Source organism: Lissotriton vulgaris, chromosome 1_1 (assembly GCF_964263255.1).
Source record: "Lissotriton vulgaris chromosome 1_1, aLisVul1.2, whole genome shotgun sequence".
Taxonomy (NCBI): domain Eukaryota; kingdom Metazoa; phylum Chordata; class Amphibia; order Caudata; family Salamandridae; genus Lissotriton; species Lissotriton vulgaris.
Window position 1 is genome coordinate 1,368,658,605 of NC_141685.1, and position 19,441 is coordinate 1,368,678,045.

At 45.3% G+C, this 19,441-nt stretch overlaps 3 non-coding genes across 3 annotated transcripts; all 3 read right to left on the reverse strand.

The window, feature by feature from the left end:
• Positions 1–12,275: 12,275 nt before the first annotated feature.
• Positions 12,276–12,347, reverse strand: TRNAH-GUG (transfer RNA histidin (anticodon GUG)). Its single transcript has one exon. It is a non-coding gene; the product is annotated as a tRNA-His (tRNA).
• A 1,289-nt stretch (positions 12,348–13,636) lies between these two features.
• TRNAS-AGA (transfer RNA serine (anticodon AGA)) lies at positions 13,637–13,718 on the reverse strand. Its single transcript has one exon. It is a non-coding gene; the product is annotated as a tRNA-Ser (tRNA).
• A 2,860-nt stretch (positions 13,719–16,578) lies between these two features.
• On the reverse strand, positions 16,579–16,660 carry TRNAS-AGA (transfer RNA serine (anticodon AGA)). Its single transcript has one exon. It is a non-coding gene; the product is annotated as a tRNA-Ser (tRNA).
• Between the last annotated feature and the right edge of the window lie 2,781 nt (positions 16,661–19,441).

The following is a 19,441-nucleotide window of genomic DNA, read 5'->3' on the forward strand; positions in this document are numbered from 1 at the left end:
ATCACTCGTGGGCTGCACGGTCAGCGTCTCGTGGCCTTTTCAAGATGGCGTGCCCCACGCTTCCGGTCGCCTCCACTGGTCTCAGCTCTGCAGGGACTGTGGATCGGGCAGGGAGAAGGCAGGCAAGCTTGATCTCCTCGATTTCTGTTGCTCGAGTTCCGGCGGGAACTGCAACAAAGCAAGGGTCGAGGGCTGGATGTTGCCTGTTTGCACAGGGTGGTCACTCCTTGACCACAAGGGAGATTCTTCAGTCTTCTAACGTCGAGTAGAAAGTCGAAGGGTCCAGAATTCGTTTCTTATGTTTCTTCATGATGATCTGAGTTGCATTGGCACTGCTCCCACTCTTATTCGAATCTGGTGGGCTGGACATCCTGCTAGGTCCCCTCCTATGGGTGGGACCCAGGAAGGGGGTGGTTACACCCCTTTCCTTTGATCCAGGCCGCGCTGGGACAGGGGCTGGGAGGCCCCAGAACCGGTTTGGCCGGATTATGCAAGGGGCAGCCTTGTGCTCCCCAGGCAGTGTCTGGTTTCTTTGAAACCTCCCTACTACAATCCACTATCTCCTGTCTGGGGTGGTTTATCACCGCCCTGCGACAGGAAACCCTTTGTCCAGGCCACCATATGCTGAGTTTCGGTCAGCAGCAGGAGGCCAGACCCGTGTCTGTGGCAGGGGCATCCATTTTGTGGATCTGAGGCTCATTTTAAATCAACCGCGTTTCAGTAAAGTAACATGTCTTATCCCTCTAGAAGGGTGGAATGCTACCCCCGTCGCCAGAACTGGCGAGGGGGTAGTATTCCAATTCGTATGACACCTTACACGACATGTTTTGATAAAGCCAAACCAAAGTTGCTATATAACCGCGAGGATTATAAGGTGCTTAAGAGTATATGGTATGGCATTATCCCGGATCAGCTTAGGGAGTTGTTCCCGACAGCTGCAGACAGGCTCAGCTCATGCTAGAGCTCCATCTCACATAAAACCACGCACTCTGCCTCCAGGATTGATGAGGCCTTCCATAGGAGTGGCTTACAGGCTATATATGTGTCCAGATATAGGTTTAGATATAGGTATACTATATCTAAGCAAGGGGTGATTACATCCACTTGCCCCAGCTGAGTGATCAGCCAGTTGTGTCAATTTAAGAACCAGCCAGGGGTGGCAAAAGCTATGCTTCAGCCCCTGGTAGGCCTTGGTGGCACCTATGCCCTGAGCACCTATAGTGCATGGTACAGGGGCTGACAAGGAGTCCATTTCCAATTGTGGTATGTACCTATAGCAAATGTATTATAAATTTAGAGAGAGAACAGCAGGCTGGGGGTCTGATTAGCAGGCCCACAGCCTCAGTAAGTCGAAAACCAGTGAAGCAAAAAGCAAAAATTGGGGTGACCATAGGATAGCAGACCCTACTCTCCTACACAACCCCCCCCCCCCCAAACACAGGGACATTAAACTTAACCTTGACCAGATAAGTCTAAGTCTTCATGTTCTAAGTGGAAGTACCTGGAGAGACCATCTGCATTACCATGGTCAGTCCCTGGGCGGTGCTCCACTGTAAAGTCCATGCCCTGTAGGGAAATGGACCACCTGAACAGTTTGGGATTTTCACCCTTCATCTGATTTAGCCACAAGAGGGGCTTATGGTCTGTCTGAATTAGGAAGTGAGTACCAAACAGGTATGGCCTCAACTTCTTCAGGGCCCAAACCACAGCAAAGGCCTCCCTCTCAATAGCTGACCAACGTTTCTCCCTGGGGGTCAGCCTTCTGCTAATGAAAGCAATGGGCTGGTCTTGACCATCTTGATTAAGTTGTGAAAGTACAGCTCCCACCCCCAACTCAGAAGCATCTGTCTGTACAATGAACTGTTTGGAGTAGTCAGGACTCTTCAGGATAGGTGCAGAGCACATGGCCTTCTTCAGGTCATCAAATGCCTTTTGACAGCTAACTGTCCACTGAACCTTTTTGGGCATCTTCTTGGATGTCAAGTCATTCAATGGTGTCACAATGGACCCATAGTTCTTTACAAATTTTCTGTAATACCCAGTCAGGCCCAAGAAGACTCTGACTTGTGTCTGGGTAGTTGGAGGAGCCCAGTCCTGTATGGTCTGGATCTTGCTCTCCAGTGGTTGAACTTGACCCCCACCTACTAGGTGGCCCAAGTACACAACCTTGCTCTGCCCTATCTGGCACTTAGTAGCCTTGATAGTCAGGCCTGCCTTTTGCAGGGCCTCCAGAACCTTCTTCAGGTGGATCAGGTGATCCTCCCAGGTGGAGCTAAAGACAGCAATATCATCTAGATATGCTGCACAAAAGTCATCCAACCCAGCAAGGACTTGATTCACCAACCTTTGGAAGGTGGCAGGTGCATTCTTCAAACCAAAGGGCATTACCGCAAACTGATAATGCCCACTAGGGGTAGAGAATGCTGTTTTGGCTTTTGACTCTTCAGCTAGTCTGATTTGCCAGTAGCCAGCTGTCAAATCAAATGTGCTCAGAAACTTGGCAGAAGACAATTTATCAATGAGCTCATCTGCTCTTGGAATGGGATGAGCATCTGTCCTAGTGACAGCATTGAGACCTCTGTAGTCCACACAAAACCTCATTTCTCTCTTCCCATCTTTGGTATGAGGTTTTGACACAAGGACCACTGGGCTAGCCCATGGGCTCTCTGATGGCTCAATCACTCCAAGCTCCAACATCTTTTGCACCTCAGCCTTTATACAATCCCTGACATGGTCAGGTTGCCTGTAGATCTTATTCTTCACAGGCAGACTGTCACCAGTGTCCACCTCATGGGTGCACCAATTAGTCTGGCTGGGTGTGAGAGAAAACATATGTCTGTGGGCTTGCAACACCTGTCTGCAGTCCACCTGTTGCTGCTCAGTGAGGCTGCCTGCCAAGGCTACTCCATCAACTGAACCATCATCAGGGTTCTGGGAAAGCAGGTCTGGGAGAGGGTCACTCTCTTCCTCCTGTTCCCCATCTGTGGCCATGAGGAGACTCATGTCCTCCCTGTCAACAAATGCTTTCAATCTGTTTACATGGAGCACCCTGTGGGGGCTCCTAGGGGTGCCAAAGTCAACCAAGTAGGTGACTTCTCCCTTCTTTTCAATGATAGGGTAGGGTCCAGTCCATTGGTCCTGGAGAGCTGCTGGCCCCACTGGGTCCAACACCCACACCTTCTGCCCTGGCTGGTACTCAACCAGAACAGCATTTTGGTCATGCCAAGCTTTCTGTAATTCTTGACTTGCCTCAAGGTTTTTGGATGCTCTCTCCATGTATTCAGCCATCCTGGAGCGGAGACCAAGTACATAGTCCACAATGTCTAGTTTAGGCTTTTTGAGAGGTAACTCCCATCCTTCCTTCACCAAACTCAATGGACCTCTTACAGGGTGGCCAAACAAAAGTTCAAAAGGGCTGTAGCCAACCCCCTTCTGTGGGACCTCTCTGTAAACAAAGAGCAAGCAGGGTAAAAGGATGTCCCATTTCCGCCTAAGGTTCTCTGGTAAACCTTTTATCATTCCCTTTAGGGTCTTGTTGAACCTTTCCACAAGCCCATTGCACTGTGGATGGTAGGGTGTGGTAAACTTATAGTTTACTCCACACTCTTTCCACATTGCTTTTAAGTATCCAGACATAAAGTTGGTACCTCTGTCTGAAAGAACCTAAAGAACCTCCTTTGGAAAGCCCACTCTTGAGAAAACTGCAATGAGGGCTTTTGCCACCACAGGAGCTGTGGTGGCCCTCAGGGGAATTGCCTCTGGGTACCTGGTGGCATGATCCACTACCACCAGTATACATCTGTTCCCAGATGCTGTTGGAGGATCCATGGGACCCACAATGTCTATTCCAACTCTTTCAAAGGGTACCCCCACCACAGGTAGTGGTATCAGGGGGGCCTTTGTTGTGCCACCTGACTTACCACTGGCTTGGCAAGTGACACAGGAGCGACAAAACTCCTTGACATTTTCTGACATGTGAGGCCAGTGAAAGTGTGGAACAAGCCTGTCCCAAGTCTTATTCTGGCCTAAGTGTCCTGCAAGGGGAATATCATGGGCCAAGGTAAGAAGGAAACCCCTAAACTTCAAAGGTATGACCAACCTCCTGGTTGTGCCAGGCTTGGGGTCTCTAGCCTCTGAATAAAGGAGTCCTTCATCCCAATACACTTTATGGGTACCTTGAGCATTCCCTGCAGCCTCAGCAGCAGCTTGCTGTCTGAGGGGTTCAAGTGAAGGGCAATCTAATTGGGCCTGCCCCAGGTCTGCCCTTGAGGGTCCCCCTGTCCCCAGAAACTCAACCTGTTCAGGTTCAAGCTCATCTGAGACAGTCTCCTCTTGGACTGCAGAATCAGTTTCCTGTGAAACGTGATCCTCAACCTGGGGCAAGTGGGAAGGCACAGCCTTAACCCTCTTGCTCCTTCTCTTGGGTTGTGGTTGGTCTATTGTTTCAAGATCCACCACTGGTTCAGGAAGGCACTTCTTAGCCTGAGACCTTGTCACTGCAAGGACATGAGCTGAAATCCCTAGCATTTCTGCATGAGTCCTGTACTCTTCTGACCAAACTGAGCTTTCAAGATCATTGCCTAACAGACAGTCTACTGGGAGGTCTGCACTCACAACAACTTTCTTTAGGCCATCTACCCCTCCCCAGGAGAAGTTCACAACAGCCACACTATGGGAAGTAGTGGAGTTGCTTGCATTGGTCACTAGGTAACTTTCACCTAGTACAATCTGACCAGGGTCCACAAAGTCAGGTGTCACCATAGTGACACTGGCACAAGTGTCCCTGTAGGCCTGAGCCAGTTTCTCATTGATTAAGGGAGTCTGCCTATATTTGCCCAGGTTACTGGGGCTTACTGCAGTGGGCAAAGGTAAGTCCACATCATATAGGAGAACTGCCTGTGTGGGGATTCTGACTAGGCCAGATTCCACCTCAGTACCCAGGGTCAACCCTACTAAACCCTTTGGCTGTGTACCACTACTGCTAACTGTACTAGGGGGTGCAGGTGCTTTAGGAGCTGCAGTGGTGGGGACTGGATTTTTCTTAGTGCATTCACTGCCCCAGTGTGAAACTGATTTGCAGGTATTACACCAAGGTTTCTTTGGGCCATCATTCTTCTTTTTCTTGTTTCCATTTTGGGAACCCCCCTCCTTATTGCTAGTTTGGGGGCCTGAAGACTTCTGGTCCTTTTCTTTATCTTTCTGATTCCCACCCTTCTGGTCTGTTTTCTTCTGGTCACCTTGGTTCTGGTTTTTCTGCTTAATCTTTGTTCTGACCCATTTGTCTGCCTTCTTTCGCAATTCTTGGGGAGAGGTCAAATCAGAGTCAACAAGGTATTGATGCAACAGCTGGTTCTGACAGTTATTAAGGATCTGCTCTCTCATTATAAGATTGTACAATCCTGTATAGTCTGAAACGTTACTTCCCTGCAGCCAACCCTCCAGAGCCTTAGTGGCACAATCTACAAAATCAGTCCAGTCCTGAGTCTGTGCTTTTTGGGTGTCTCTGAACAACAACCTGTATTGCTCAGTGGTTAGGCCAAACCCTTCAATAAGAGCACTCTTCAGAACAGAGTAGTGTTTGGCCTCCTCAGGTCTAACAGTGAGGAGCCTGTCCCTCCCTTTCTCAGAAAAGGAGTACCATAAAATTGCTGCCCACTGATCCTCAGGGACCTGCTGTACCATGCAGGCCCTCTCAAGAGCAGTCATCCATTTGTGGATATCATCCCCTTCCTTGTAGGGGGGCACAATTTTTGTCAGGTTTCTATTGTCATAGGCCCTGTCTTTTTCTTTAGGAACTTTGCTGCCACCAGTGGCATCTAAGCCACTTAATTTCTGCTCCCTTGCCAAGGTAAGTTTAGCTTGAGCCAAGGTAAGCTTAGCTTGAGCCAGAGCTACCTCCTCCCTCTCTATCTGGAGTTGGACAGCCCTCATTCTGGCCCTATGCTCTTTCCTCTGGGAGGGAGTCATCCCTCTCTGAGATTCTCTTGAGGCACTAGAAAGATGAGAATCCCCTGATTGAGATCTCACCCTCCTGTTACCTGGGAGAATTTGGTTATGAGATCTGGAGTGGTGCTGGCCCTCTCCATTCTCATGTAGGTCTAGGTTGGCCTGGTTAAGCCTGGAAACCTGTACCTGGTTTCCCCTCTGATCCTGATCTTCAGGCTCTTCTAAATCTGAGCCTTCCTGTTCCTCTTCCTCTTCCTCCTCCTCTTCTTCTTCTTCTGGAAGATTCTCATTCTCAGGGGAGTGTATCCCTTCACCTGATTCTAAGGGAGCCTGACTCACCTTATCTAAGTCATCCTTTTCTAGGAGAGCTACTAGGGAAGGAATGGTAGGGCCTCTGCCCTTTTTTAGCCCCCTGGCTGTGCACAAGGCACTCAGGTCTTTGTAGCTAAGGTTGTCATATCTGGATGTTGTCCCTATAGGATCAACTACTACAGGAGCAGAGCCTGAGGCTCTATCTGTATCAGACATGACTGCTAGTGAGGTGTAAGTGATGCACTTACCTACACTGAGTGTTTTCCTACTGTACCTTGCTAGTGAGTTGTAGTCAGGGTGTGCTAATCCCTTTAATCTACAACTACTAAGTTCAGTAGAACTTAATATGCTAAGCTTTTGATTTATATGTACCTAGAGGTACTTGATGTGATCTTTCAATTTGATGTAAAGATTGCAATGGTAAAACAAACAGCAAGCTCAAATCCGCACCGCTGCACACCAATGTGAGAAGTTGGCCTGATATGTAGTGTTTCCAATTCTGGAACCACTTGGTATCAGTCCAAACAAACCCCAAAGATGTCTGGTTGTAAGTCAACCTTGTTAGACAAGCTATCCTAGAGGTAGCATGGACTAAGCAGCCTTAAAGGCTTAACTTAAGAGGTCGTGTTAAGCGAGCTGTTTTACCACATACAATCCTGTAATCAAATGAAAGGACACCACGCAAGTATATATTATAAAAATATATGTATTTATTTCTAAATTACTCCCCAGTACTCTTTATGAGGAAAGGGGCACAAGCGTTAAATCAAAAGCACAGTATAAGATACAAAGTTGCACAATTTTGGATAAGGGCCGGTGGCCACTCAAACCATGTACTAAAAAAGTGGTATAAGAGATACCAATCGAACAGTGGTTAGGCCTAGGGCCTAGAGATTCGCTGGGAGCAGTCAGGACTAGCAATGCTGAAGTCGGGAGTAGCCCACAGGAGACGGGTGCAGCACGGAAAGTGCGGCTCGCACCAATGCAATGTCAATGGTGCATAATAGTTAAATAAAGTGAGTTAAAAGATACTTCCGCTGAACCTAGAGGAACAAAACTTTAGACACTGACCCTAGAGGTGTGTACCAGTGTAAGAACACCGGCGTTGCAATGTTACCTCACCCACAGGCCGTGGGTGCACAGGGTCGAAGTGGCGTCGGGTTTTGACACGCAGGCTCTTGGTGCTTGAAGCTGTTGCAGCTGCAGGCGATGTGAAGCAGAAGTGTCCGGTGCGATCCAAGGGTGTATCGAAGTAGAAAAGTACCTGAAAGCAGAGGGGACAGAGTCTGGGTCACTCAGCAGTGACCAGGGTGGAACCAGGACGGAACCAGGCAATGTCGGGCGCAATCAGGTGGTTGTTGATAGGCTTCTCTCCGCTGTCACGTGGGCTCTGGGGCATCTGCGACGTCCAGGAGCAGGTCACGATCTGTCCCACGTAGGCTCTCGCTGTCAGCACCGTCGGCTTCAAGATTGCAGCAAACAGCACTTGGCAAAAGCAATCCACGCGGAACCGGGAGATTGCTTATCACTCAAACCAGGAGGGTCAGAGTGGGGGCTCCTTTTCACAGGAGCTGGTGCAGATCTGGAGCAACCAGAAAAGCAAGTCGTATTTCAGTTTTCATCGGCACAGGGGCCACAAGCCAGCTGGCAAGTGACCGGGCCAACGCGTCGAGCCGCCACAAGCAGAAGGGCCCCACGCAGCACTCGTCGAGTGTGGAGGGGGTAGCTTTGGTGCATGTGTAGCTCGGGGTGGGGGCTTCTCAAACCCCGGTGCACAGCTTCGAGGATCACTCGTGGGCTGCACGGTCAGCGTCTCGTGGCCTTTTCAAGATGGCGTGCCCCACGCTTCCGGTCGCCTCCACTGGTCTCAGCTCTGCAGGGACTGTTGATCGGGCAGGGAGAAGGCAGGCAAGCTTGATCTCGTCGATCTCTGTCGCTCGAGTTCCGGCGGGAACTGCAACAAAGCAAGGGTCGAGGGCTGGATGTTGCCTGTTTGCACAGGGTGGTCACTCCTTGACCACAAGGGAGATTCTTCAGTCTTTTAACGTCGAGTAGAAAGTCGAAGGGTCCAGAATTCGTTTCTTATGTTTCTTCAGGATGATCTGAGTTGCATTGGCACTGCTCCCACTCTTATTCGAATCTGGTGGGCTGGACATCCTGCTAGGTCCCCTCCTATGGGTGGGACCCAGGAAGGGGGTGGTTACACCCCTTTCCTTTGATCCAGGCCGCGCTAGGACAGGGGCTGGGAGGCCCCAGAACCGGTTTGGCCGGATTATGCAAGGGGCAGCCTTGTGCTCCCCAGGCAGTGTCTGGTTTCTTTGAAACCTCCCTACTACAATCCACTATCTCCTGTCTGGGGTGGTTTATCACCGCCCTGCGACAGGAAACCCTTTGTCCAGGCCACCATATGCTGAGTTTCGGTCAGCAGCAGGAGGCCAGACCTGTGTCTGTGGCAGGGGCATCCATTTTGTGGATCTGAGGCTCATTTTAAATCAACCGCGTTTCAGTAAAGTAACATGTCTTATCCCTCTAGAAGGGTGGAATGCTACCCCCGTCGCCAGAACTGGCGAGGGGGTAGTATTCCAATTCGTATGACACCTTACACGACATGTTTTGATAAAGCCAAACCAAAGTTGCTATATAACCGCGAGGATTATAAGGCGCTTAAGAGTATATGGTATGACATTATACAGGATCAGCTTAGGGAGTTGTTCCCGACAGCTGCAGACAGGCTCAGCTCATGCTAGAGCTTCATCTCACATAAAACCACGCACTCTGCCTCCAGGATTGATGAGGCCTTCCATAGGAGTGGCTTACAGGCTATATATGTGTCCAGATATAGGTTTAGATATAGGTATACTATATCTAAGCAAGGGGTGATTACACCCACTTGCCCCAGCTGAGTGATCAGCCAGTTGTGTCAATTTAAGAACCAGCCAGGGGTGGCAAAAGCTATGCTTCAGCCCCTGGTAGGCCTTGGTGGCACCTATGCCCTGAGCACCTATAGTGCATGGTACAGGGGCTGACAAGGAGTCCATTTCCAATTGTGGTATGTACCTATAGCATATGTATTATAAATTTAGAGAGAGAACAGCAGGCTGGGGGTCTGATTAGCAGGCCCACAGCCTCAGTAAGTCGAAAACCAGTGAAGCAAAAAGCAAAAATTGGGGTGACCATAGGATAGCAGACCCTACTCTCCTACAGGAACACTTAGGGCTACTCCTGTGATAGGCTGAATGTGTTTATTGCTTCCTCATTCCTTATACAAAGGCTTTATCTCCTCAGTGGTTGATAGACTGAAACCGTTTCCTGGCCGCCTGCTTGTGAACTGGCAGGAGTCAAAGATCACACATACACTGGTGGGCCTGTGATGGGACACCAATGCAGAGAAACACACCTGGCGCAGATATTCTATTCTGTTTATTAGACCTGCATCTCCCCTGTACTTCCTCAAGCCATCTGTATGTGAAGCAAGAAAGAGTTAAGGAACGGTCCATCTACACTTTTATTGGGAGGATGCTGCCGTGAGCTCCTCCCAGCTAATCACACAAACAGCAGTAAAGCAAGATAACTACACAGTTAGGGGGGACTGCATGGTTAGGCTTTTGAGGAATTATTGAAACTGACCTCAGTGACCCATAATCAGAGCTGTGGCTAATGACTGCATGCCTAATTATGATGAAGCAAGCACCATAGCTCGTAGGGGCCCCACAACACACTTTTCTTAGCTCATTGAATTAAAGTATAAACTTCTGCCATGTGTGAGTGGTAAAGGCTTGTTAATTTTGTTGCTTTTCAAATTCACGTCTGACAACAAGACGAAGGAACATTGGGGCATCAGACGCTTTGGAAAGTAGCCACCAACCGCAGAGAAAGAGAGAAAGAGGGAAAAGACAGTATGAGGTGTGGAGAAAACAGCAGCAGGTACAAGGAGCTCAAATGAGATTAATGGCGCCTAAATAGAGCACGTAAAGGAAAAGTTACAAATCTAAGAAAAGGGAAAGAAAAGACTAGGAAAAAACACAGAAAGAGCTTGTAGATGAAATTCTCTTCCTGGAACAGCAGGTTAAGAGAAATTACACAGGGAGCAGTTAAGCTTGTAACACGGGGGAGAATAGAGAAGAAAATGCAGTTTTATGAAGTGTGTTTGCCTAATCCAGCTAGCACTTTTATTTTATTTCTCTATTTGCTTCTTTTATTGGTAAAGTAAGTTTCAAGTGCATGCACAGGTATGACCGAGAGAGCCAGGGTATAATAATTTGAAGCGTTTGCACCAGTGCTAATGAAGGACGAGAGTTATAGCAAAGATATGAAAGGGGGAGCGATAATAAATATGTGATATGGCAATAGTGACACCAAAATAAGCCACCTATTTATAAAACTAACATGGGAGAAATACTAAAGGTTAACTTCTGAAATTGTGGCCGATGTTAAGAAGACTCTCGTTGTCGGCAGGATTCGAACCTGGGCGGGGAGACCCCAATGGATTTCTAGTCCATTGGCTTAACCACTCGGCCACAACAACTGACTGTAAGACGTGTGCATATAATCTGTATGCAAGTTTTCAAGGTGTCCCACAGCAAATTCCTGATATTCTGCAATGCACTTTTTAAAAATATTGTTTTTTTCAGCAGGCACATTCTCTCCTAAAAACAAAAATTGCATGCGTATATCTCTAGTTTGGAATACCATAGGCTTGCATGCATACTCTCATGGGTCACTCAAGTTTTTTGGACCCTATTGCACTCTGTTTTCATGCTGCTTTTAGTATATGGCCCATATTACAGAAGTCTACCATCTTTGAGTATTTGAGGCTCCTTTGTAAGTGCTTTATATTTTTTCCTTGAAGAGCTATATAATAAAGGGGTCCGGGAAAGATTGCATTTATGGAAGATAAAAGAAGGCCCACTTGTCTCACCAAATGCTGTAGAGAAACCTGATGTTTTACTCATGTTATCCTTAGTTCGTTTTTGTTAGACGTTGCATTCTTAAGGTGGTCCCAACCCCTCCTTATTGCTTTTCACCTCCGCATTTTGCTGTATCTTTTTGTTTGCCTTAGGACTCTGATCACTTTATCGCTACTAATCAGTGCTGAAGTGCACGTGCTTCTTCCCTAATCATGTGTATAATTGGAGTATACCTGACTGACAGATTTAATTTACTTGAAAGCCCCTTGTGAAGTGGTATACCATATACCCAGGGACTAATTGTGTGCCCGAAAAAATAGCATTTCAAACCTGTCTCAAGCCTGCTACTGCAGTGCCTGTGCTGCAGTGTACTGCCACTTCGACTTGGCATTTAAAACTACTTGCCAAGCCTTAAACTCCAATTTTATTACATATCAGTAACCCCTAAGGTATGCCCTAGGTATTACTAGGGGCATCATGCTATGTAAGTAAAAGGTAAGACATGTACTGTGGTAGTTTGTATGTCCTAGTAGTATCAAACAGTCTATTACATTTTTCACTACTGTGAGGTCTGCCCCTCTCATAGGTTAGCATTGGGTATTCCCTTATACTTTTTTGGGGGTAATTCCATATCAGAGAGGAGAAGCTTTATTTATTTATTGATAAATCCTATCTACTGGTGAGGTTGGATTTAATCTTACTATTGTATAAATGCCATTTTTAGAGAGTGAGCATTTCTCTGCACTTACTGCTCTATTTGCATGAAAACCGGTCTTCAATATACGTCTGGATTGGGCTGCGAGACAGCTACATATGTGCATTCCCTGTAGACAGCCACAACACAGGTCACTCAACTGCATTCATCTGCATTCTGATTGGCCTGGGGGAGAGCTCTGCTCCCCTTACCGCAAATATGTTCAAGAACGATAATTTATGTCAGTAAGTACAGTATACCTACATCTTATAATCATTTGTGTTTAAATAATTTGTCGTTAGATTGTTTAAATATTGAAAAGGATCTGTTTTTAATAGACATTTTAAAAAAACAACTGGTACATTTGGGAATTCTGTAAAGGAAAAACCCAACTGCCGTGACATTGCCAACCACAATGCCGTGACTCGGATTCGAACCGAGGTTGCTGCGGCCACAACACAGAGTACTAACCACTATACGATCACGGCGAGCTACTTGGGCTCAATAACGTACAGTGACATGAAGAAATTATAATTCGGAACACTCAGGGCTACTCCTGTGATAGGCTGAATGTGTTCATTGCTTCCTCATTCCTTATACAAAGGCTTTATCTCCTCAGTGGTTGATAGGCTGAAACCGTTTCCTGGCCGCCTGCTTGTGAGCTGGCAGGAGTCAAAGATAACACATACACTGGTGGGCCTGTGATGGGACACCAATGAAGAGAAACACACCTGGCGCAGATATTCTATTCTGTTTATTAGACCTGCATCTCTCAAGTACCTCCTCAAGCCATCTGTATGTGAAGCAAGAAAGAGTTAAGGAACGGTCCATCTACACTTTTATTGGGAGGATGCTGCCGTGAGCTCCTCCCAGCTAATCACACAAACAGCAGTAAAGCAAGATAACTACACAGTTAGGGGAGACTGCATGGTTAGGTTTTTGAGGAATTATTGAAACTGACCCCAGTGACCCATAATCAGAGCTGAGGCTAATGACTGCATGCCTAATTATGATGAAGCAAGCACCATGGCTCGTAGGGGCCCCACAACACACTTTTCTTAGCTCATTGAATTAAAGTATAAACTTCTGCCATGTGTGAATGGTAAAGGCTTGTTAATTTTGTTGACTTTCAAATTCACGTCTGACAACAAGACGAAGGAACATTGGGGCATCAGACGCTTTGGAAAGTAGCCACCAACCGCAGAGAAAGAGAGAAAGAGGGAAAAGACAGTATGAGGTGTGGAGAAAACAGCAGCAGGTACAAGGAGCTCAAATGAGATTAATGGCGCCTAAATAGAGCACGTAAAGGAACAGTTACAAATCTAAGAAAATGGAAAGAAAAGGCTAGGAAAAAACACAGAAAGAGCTTGTAGATGAAATTCTCTTCCAGGAACAGCAGGTTAAGAGAAATTACACAGGGAGGAGTTAAGCTTGTAACACGGGGGAGAATAGAAAAGAAAATGCAGTTTTATGAAGTGTGTTTACCTAATCCAGCTAGCACTTTTATTTTATTTCTCTATTTGCTTCTTTTATTGGTAAAGTAAGTTTCAAGTGCATGCACAGGTATGACCGAGAGAGCCAGGGTATAATAATTTGAAGCGTTTGCACCAGCGCTAATGAAGGACGGAAGTTATAGCAAAGATATGAAAGGGGGAGCGATAATAAATATGTGATATGGCAATAGTGACACCAAAATAAGCCACCTATTTATAAAACTGACATGGAAGAAATACTAAAGGTTAACTTCTGAAATTGTAGCCGATGTTAAAAAGATTCTCGTTGTCGGCAGGATTCGAACCTGCGCGGGGAGACCCCAATGGATTTCTAGTCCATCGCCTTAACCACTCGGCGACAACAACTGACTTTAAGGTGTGTGCACATAATCTGTATGCAAGTTTTCAAGGTGTCCCACAGCAAATTCCTGATATTCTGCAACGCACTTTTTAAAAATAATGTTTTTTTCAGCAGGCACATTCTCTCCTAAAAACAAAAATTGCATGCGTATATATCTAGTTTGGAAAACCATAGGCTTGCATGCATACTCTCATGGGTCACTCAAGTTTTTTGGACCCTATTGCACTCTGTTTTCTTGATGCTTTTAGTATATGGTCCTTATTACAGAAGTCTACCATCTTTGAGTATTTGAAGCTCCTTTGTAAGTGCTTTATATTTTTTCCTTGAAGAGCTATATAATAAAAGGGGTCCGGGAAGGATTGCATTTATGGAAGATAAAAGAAGGCCCACTTGTCTCACCAAATGCTGTAGAGAAACCTGATGTTTTACTCATGTTATCCTTAGTTCGTTTTTGTTAGACCTTGCATTCTTAAGGTGGTCCCAACCCCACCTTATTGCTTTTCACCTCCGCATTTTGCTGTATCTTTTTGTTGGCCTTAGGACTCTGATCACTTTATCGCTACTAATCAGTGCTGAAGTGCACGTGCTTCTTCCCTAATCATGTGTATAATTGGAGTATACCTGACTGACAGATTTAATTTACTTGAAAGCCCCTTGTAAAGTGGTATACCATATACTCAGGGACTGATTGTGCCGCCCAAAGAAATAGAATTTCAAACCTGTCTCAAGCCTGCTACTGCAGTGCCTGTGTTGCAGTGTACTGCCACTTCGACTTGGCATTTAAAACTACTTGCCAAGCCTTAAACTCCAATTTTATTACATATCAGTAACCCCTAAGGTAGGCCCTAAGTAGTCCTAGGGGCATCATGCTATGTAAGTAAAAGGTAAGACATGTACTGTGGTAGTTTGTATGTCTTAGTAGTATCAAACAGTCTATTACATTTTTCACTACTGTGAGGTCTGCCCCTCTCATAGGTTAGCATTGGGTATTCCCTTATACTTTTTGGGGGGTAATTCCATATCAGAGAGGAGAAGCTTTATTTATTTATTGATAAATCCTATCTACTGGTGAGGTTGGATTTAATCTTACTATTGTATAAATGCCATTTTTAGAGAGTGGGCATTTCTCTGCACTTACTGCTCTATTTGCATGAAAACCTGTCTTCAATTGACGTCTGGATTGGGCTGCGAGACAGCTACATATGTGCATTCCCTGTAGACAGCCACAACACAGGTCACTCAACTGCAACTGCATTCATCTGCATTCTGATTGGCCTGGGGGAGAGCTCCGCTCCCCTTACCGCAGATATGTTCAAGAATGATAATTTATGTCAGTAAGTACAGTATACCTACATCTTATAATCATGTGTGTTTAAATAATTTGTCGTTAGATCGTTTAAATATTGAAAAGGATCTGTTTTAATAGACATTTTACAAAAACAACTGGTACATATGGGAATTCTGTAAAGGAAAAACCCAACTGCCGTGACATTGCCAACCACAATGCCGTGACTCGCATTCGAACCGAGGTTGCTGCGGCCACAACGCAGAGTACTAACCACTATACGATCACGGCGAGCTACTTGGGCTCAATAACGTACAGTGACATGAAGAAATTATAATTCGGAACACTCAGGGCTACTCCTGTGATAGGCTGAATGTGTTCATTGCTTCCTCATTCCTTATACAAAGGCTTTATCTCCTCAGTGGTTGATAGGCTGAAACCGTTTCCTGGCCGCCTGCTTGTGAGCTGGCAGGAGTCAAAGATAACACATACACTGGTGGGCCTGTGATGGGACACCAATGAAGAGAAACACACCTGGCGCAGATATTCTATTCTGTTTATTAGACCTGCATCTCTCAAGTACCTCCTCAAGCCATCTGTATGTGAAGCAAGAAAGAGTTAAGGAACGGTCCATCTACACTTTTATTGGGAGGATGCTGCCGTGAGCTCCTCCCAGCTAATCACACAAACAGCAGTAAAGCAAGATAACTACACAGTTAGGGGAGACTGCATGGTTAGGTTTTTGAGGAATTATTGAAACTGACCCCAGTGACCCATAATCAGAGCTGAGGCTAATGACTGCATGCCTAATTATGATGAAGCAAGCACCATGGCTCGTAGGGGCCCCACAACACACTTTTCTTAGCTCATTGAATTAAAGTATAAACTTCTGCCATGTGTGAATGGTAAAGGCTTGTTAATTTTGTTGACTTTCAAATTCACGTCTGACAACAAGACGAAGGAACATTGGGGCATCAGACGCTTTGGAAAGTAGCCACCAACCGCAGAGAAAGAGAGAAAGAGGGAAAAGACAGTATGAGGTGTGGAGAAAACAGCAGCAGGTACAAGGAGCTCAAATGAGATTAATGGCGCCTAAATAGAGCACGTAAAGGAACAGTTACAAATCTAAGAAAATGGAAAGAAAAGGCTAGGAAAAAACACAGAAAGAGCTTGTAGATGAAATTCTCTTCCAGGAACAGCAGGTTAAGAGAAATTACACAGGGAGGAGTTAAGCTTGTAACACGGGGGAGAATAGAAAAGAAAATGCAGTTTTATGAAGTGTGTTTACCTAATCCAGCTAGCACTTTTATTTTATTTCTCTATTTGCTTCTTTTATTGGTAAAGTAAGTTTCAAGTGCATGCACAGGTATGACCGAGAGAGCCAGGGTATAATAATTTGAAGCGTTTGCACCAGCGCTAATGAAGGACGGAAGTTATAGCAAAGATATGAAAGGGGGAGCGATAATAAATATGTGATATGGCAATAGTGACACCAAAATAAGCCACCTATTTATAAAACTGACATGGAAGAAATACTAAAGGTTAACTTCTGAAATTGTAGCCGATGTTAAAAAGATTCTCGTTGTCGGCAGGATTCGAACCTGCGCGGGGAGACCCCAATGGATTTCTAGTCCATCGCCTTAACCACTCGGCGACAACAACTGACTTTAAGGTGTGTGCACATAATCTGTATGCAAGTTTTCAAGGTGTCCCACAGCAAATTCCTGATATTCTGCAACGCACTTTTTAAAAATAATGTTTTTTTCAGCAGGCACATTCTCTCCTAAAAACAAAAATTGCATGCGTATATCTCTAGTTTGGAAAACCATAGGCTTGCATGCATACTCTCATGGGTCACTCAAGTTTTTTGGACCCTATTGCACTCTGTTTTCTTGATGCTTTTAGTATATGGTCCTTATTACAGAAGTCTACCATCTTTGAGTATTTGAGGCTCCTTTGTAAGTGCTTTATATTTTTTCCTTGAAGATCTATATAATAAAAGGGGTCCGGGAAGGATTGCATTTATGGAAGATAAAAGAAGGCCCACTTGTCTCACCAAATGCTGTAGAGAAACCTGATGTTTTACTCATGTTATCCTTAGTTCGTTTTTGTTAGACCTTGCATTCTTAAGGTGGTCCCAACCCCACCTTATTGCTTTTCACCTCCGCATTTTGCTGTATCTTTTTGTTGGCCTTAGGACTCTGATCACTTTATCGCTACTAATCAGTGCTGAAGTGCACGTGCTTCTTCCCTAATCATGTGTATAATTGGAGTATACCTGACTGACAGATTTAATTTACTTGAAAGCCCCTTGTAAAGTGGTATACCATATACTCAGGGACTGATTGTGCCGCCCAAAGAAATAGAATTTCAAACCTGTCTCAAGCCTGCTACTGCAGTGCCTGTGTTGCAGTGTACTGCCACTTCGACTTGGCATTTAAAACTACTTGCCAAGCCTTAAACTCCAATTTTATTACATATCAGTAACCCCTAAGGTAGGCCCTAAGTAGTCCTAGGGGCATCATGCTATGTAAGTAAAAGGTAAGACATGTACTGTGGTAGTTTGTATGTCTTAGTAGTATCAAACAGTCTATTACATTTTTCACTACTGTGAGGTCTGCCCCTCTCATAGGTTAGCATTGGGTATTCCCTTATACTTTTTGGGGGGTAATTCCATATCAGAGAGGAGAAGCTTTATTTATTTATTGATTAATCCTATCTACTGGTGAGGTTGGATTTAATCTTACTATTGTATAAATGCCATTTTTAGAGAGTGGGCATTTCTCTGCACTTACTGCTCTATTTGCATGAAAACCTGTCTTCAATTGACGTCTGGATTGGGCTGCGAGACAGCTACATATGTGCATTCCCTGTAGACAGCCACAACACAGGTCACTCAACTGCAACTGCATTCATCTGCATTCTGATTGGCCTGGGGGAGAGCTCCGCTCCCCTTACCGCAGATATGTTCAAGAATGATAATTTATGTCAGTAAGTACAGTATACCTACATCTTATAATCATGTGTGTTTAAATAATTTGTCGTTAGATCGTTTAAATATTGAAAAGGATCTGTTTTTAATAGACATTTTACAAAAACAACTGGTACATATGGGAATTCTGTAAAGGAAAAACCCAACTGCCGTGACATTGCCAACCACAATGCCGTGACTCGCATTCGAACCGAGGTTGCTGCGGCCACAACGCAGAGTACTAACCACTATACGATCACGGCGAGCTACTTGGGCTCAATAACTTACAGTGACATGAAGAAATTATAATTCGGAACACTCAGGGCTACTCCTGTGATAGGCTGAATGTGTTCATTGCTTCCTCATTCCTTATACAAAGGCTTTATCTCCTCAGTGGTTGATAGGCTGAAACCGTTTCCTGGCCGCCTGCTTGTGAACTGGCAGGAGTCAAAGATCACACATACACTGGTGGGCCTGTGATGGGACACCAATGCAGAGAAACACACCTGGCGCAGGTATTCTATTCTGTTTATTAGACCTGCATCTCCCCTGTACCTCCTCAAGCCATCTGTATGTGAAGCAAGACAGAGTTAAGGAACGGTCCATCTACACTTTTATTGGGAGGATGCTGCCGTGAGCTCCCCCCAGCTAATCACACAAACAGCAGTAAAGCAAGATAACTACACAGTTAGGGGGACTGCATGGTTAGGTTTTTGAGAAATTATTGAAACTCACCTCAGTGACCCATAATCAGAGCTGTGGCTAATGACTGCATGCCTAATTATGATGAAGCAAGCACCATGGCTCGTAGGGGCCCCACACACACTTTTCTTAGCTCATTGAATTAAAGTATAAACTTCTGCTATGTGTGAGTGGTAAAGGCTTGTTAATTTTGTTGCTTTTCAAATTCAGGTCTGACAACAAGACAAAGGAACATTGGGGCATCAGACACTTTGGAAAGTAGCCACCAACCGCAGAGAAAGAGAGAAAGAGGGAAAAGACAGTATGAGGTGTGGAGAAAAGAGCAGCAGGTACAGGGAGCTCAAATGAGATTAATGGCGCCTAAATAGAGCACATAAAGGAACAGTTACAAATCTAAGAAAAGGGAAAGAAAAGACTAGGAAAAAACACAGAAAGAGCTTGTAGATGAAATTCTCTTCCAGGAACAGCAGGTTAAGAGAAATTACACAGGGAGCAGTTAAGCTTGTAACACGGGGGAGAATAGAAAAGAAAATGCAGTTTTATGAAGTGTGTTTGCCTAATCCAGCTAGCACTTTTATTTTATTTCTCTATTTGCTTCTTTTATTGGTAAAGTAAGTTTCAAGTGCATGCACAGGTATGACCGAGAGAGCCAGGGTATAATAATTTGAAGCGTTTGCACCAGCGCTAATGAAGGACGAGAGTTATAGCAAAGATATGAAAGGGGGAGCGATAATAAATATGTGATATGGCAATAGTGACACCAAAATAAG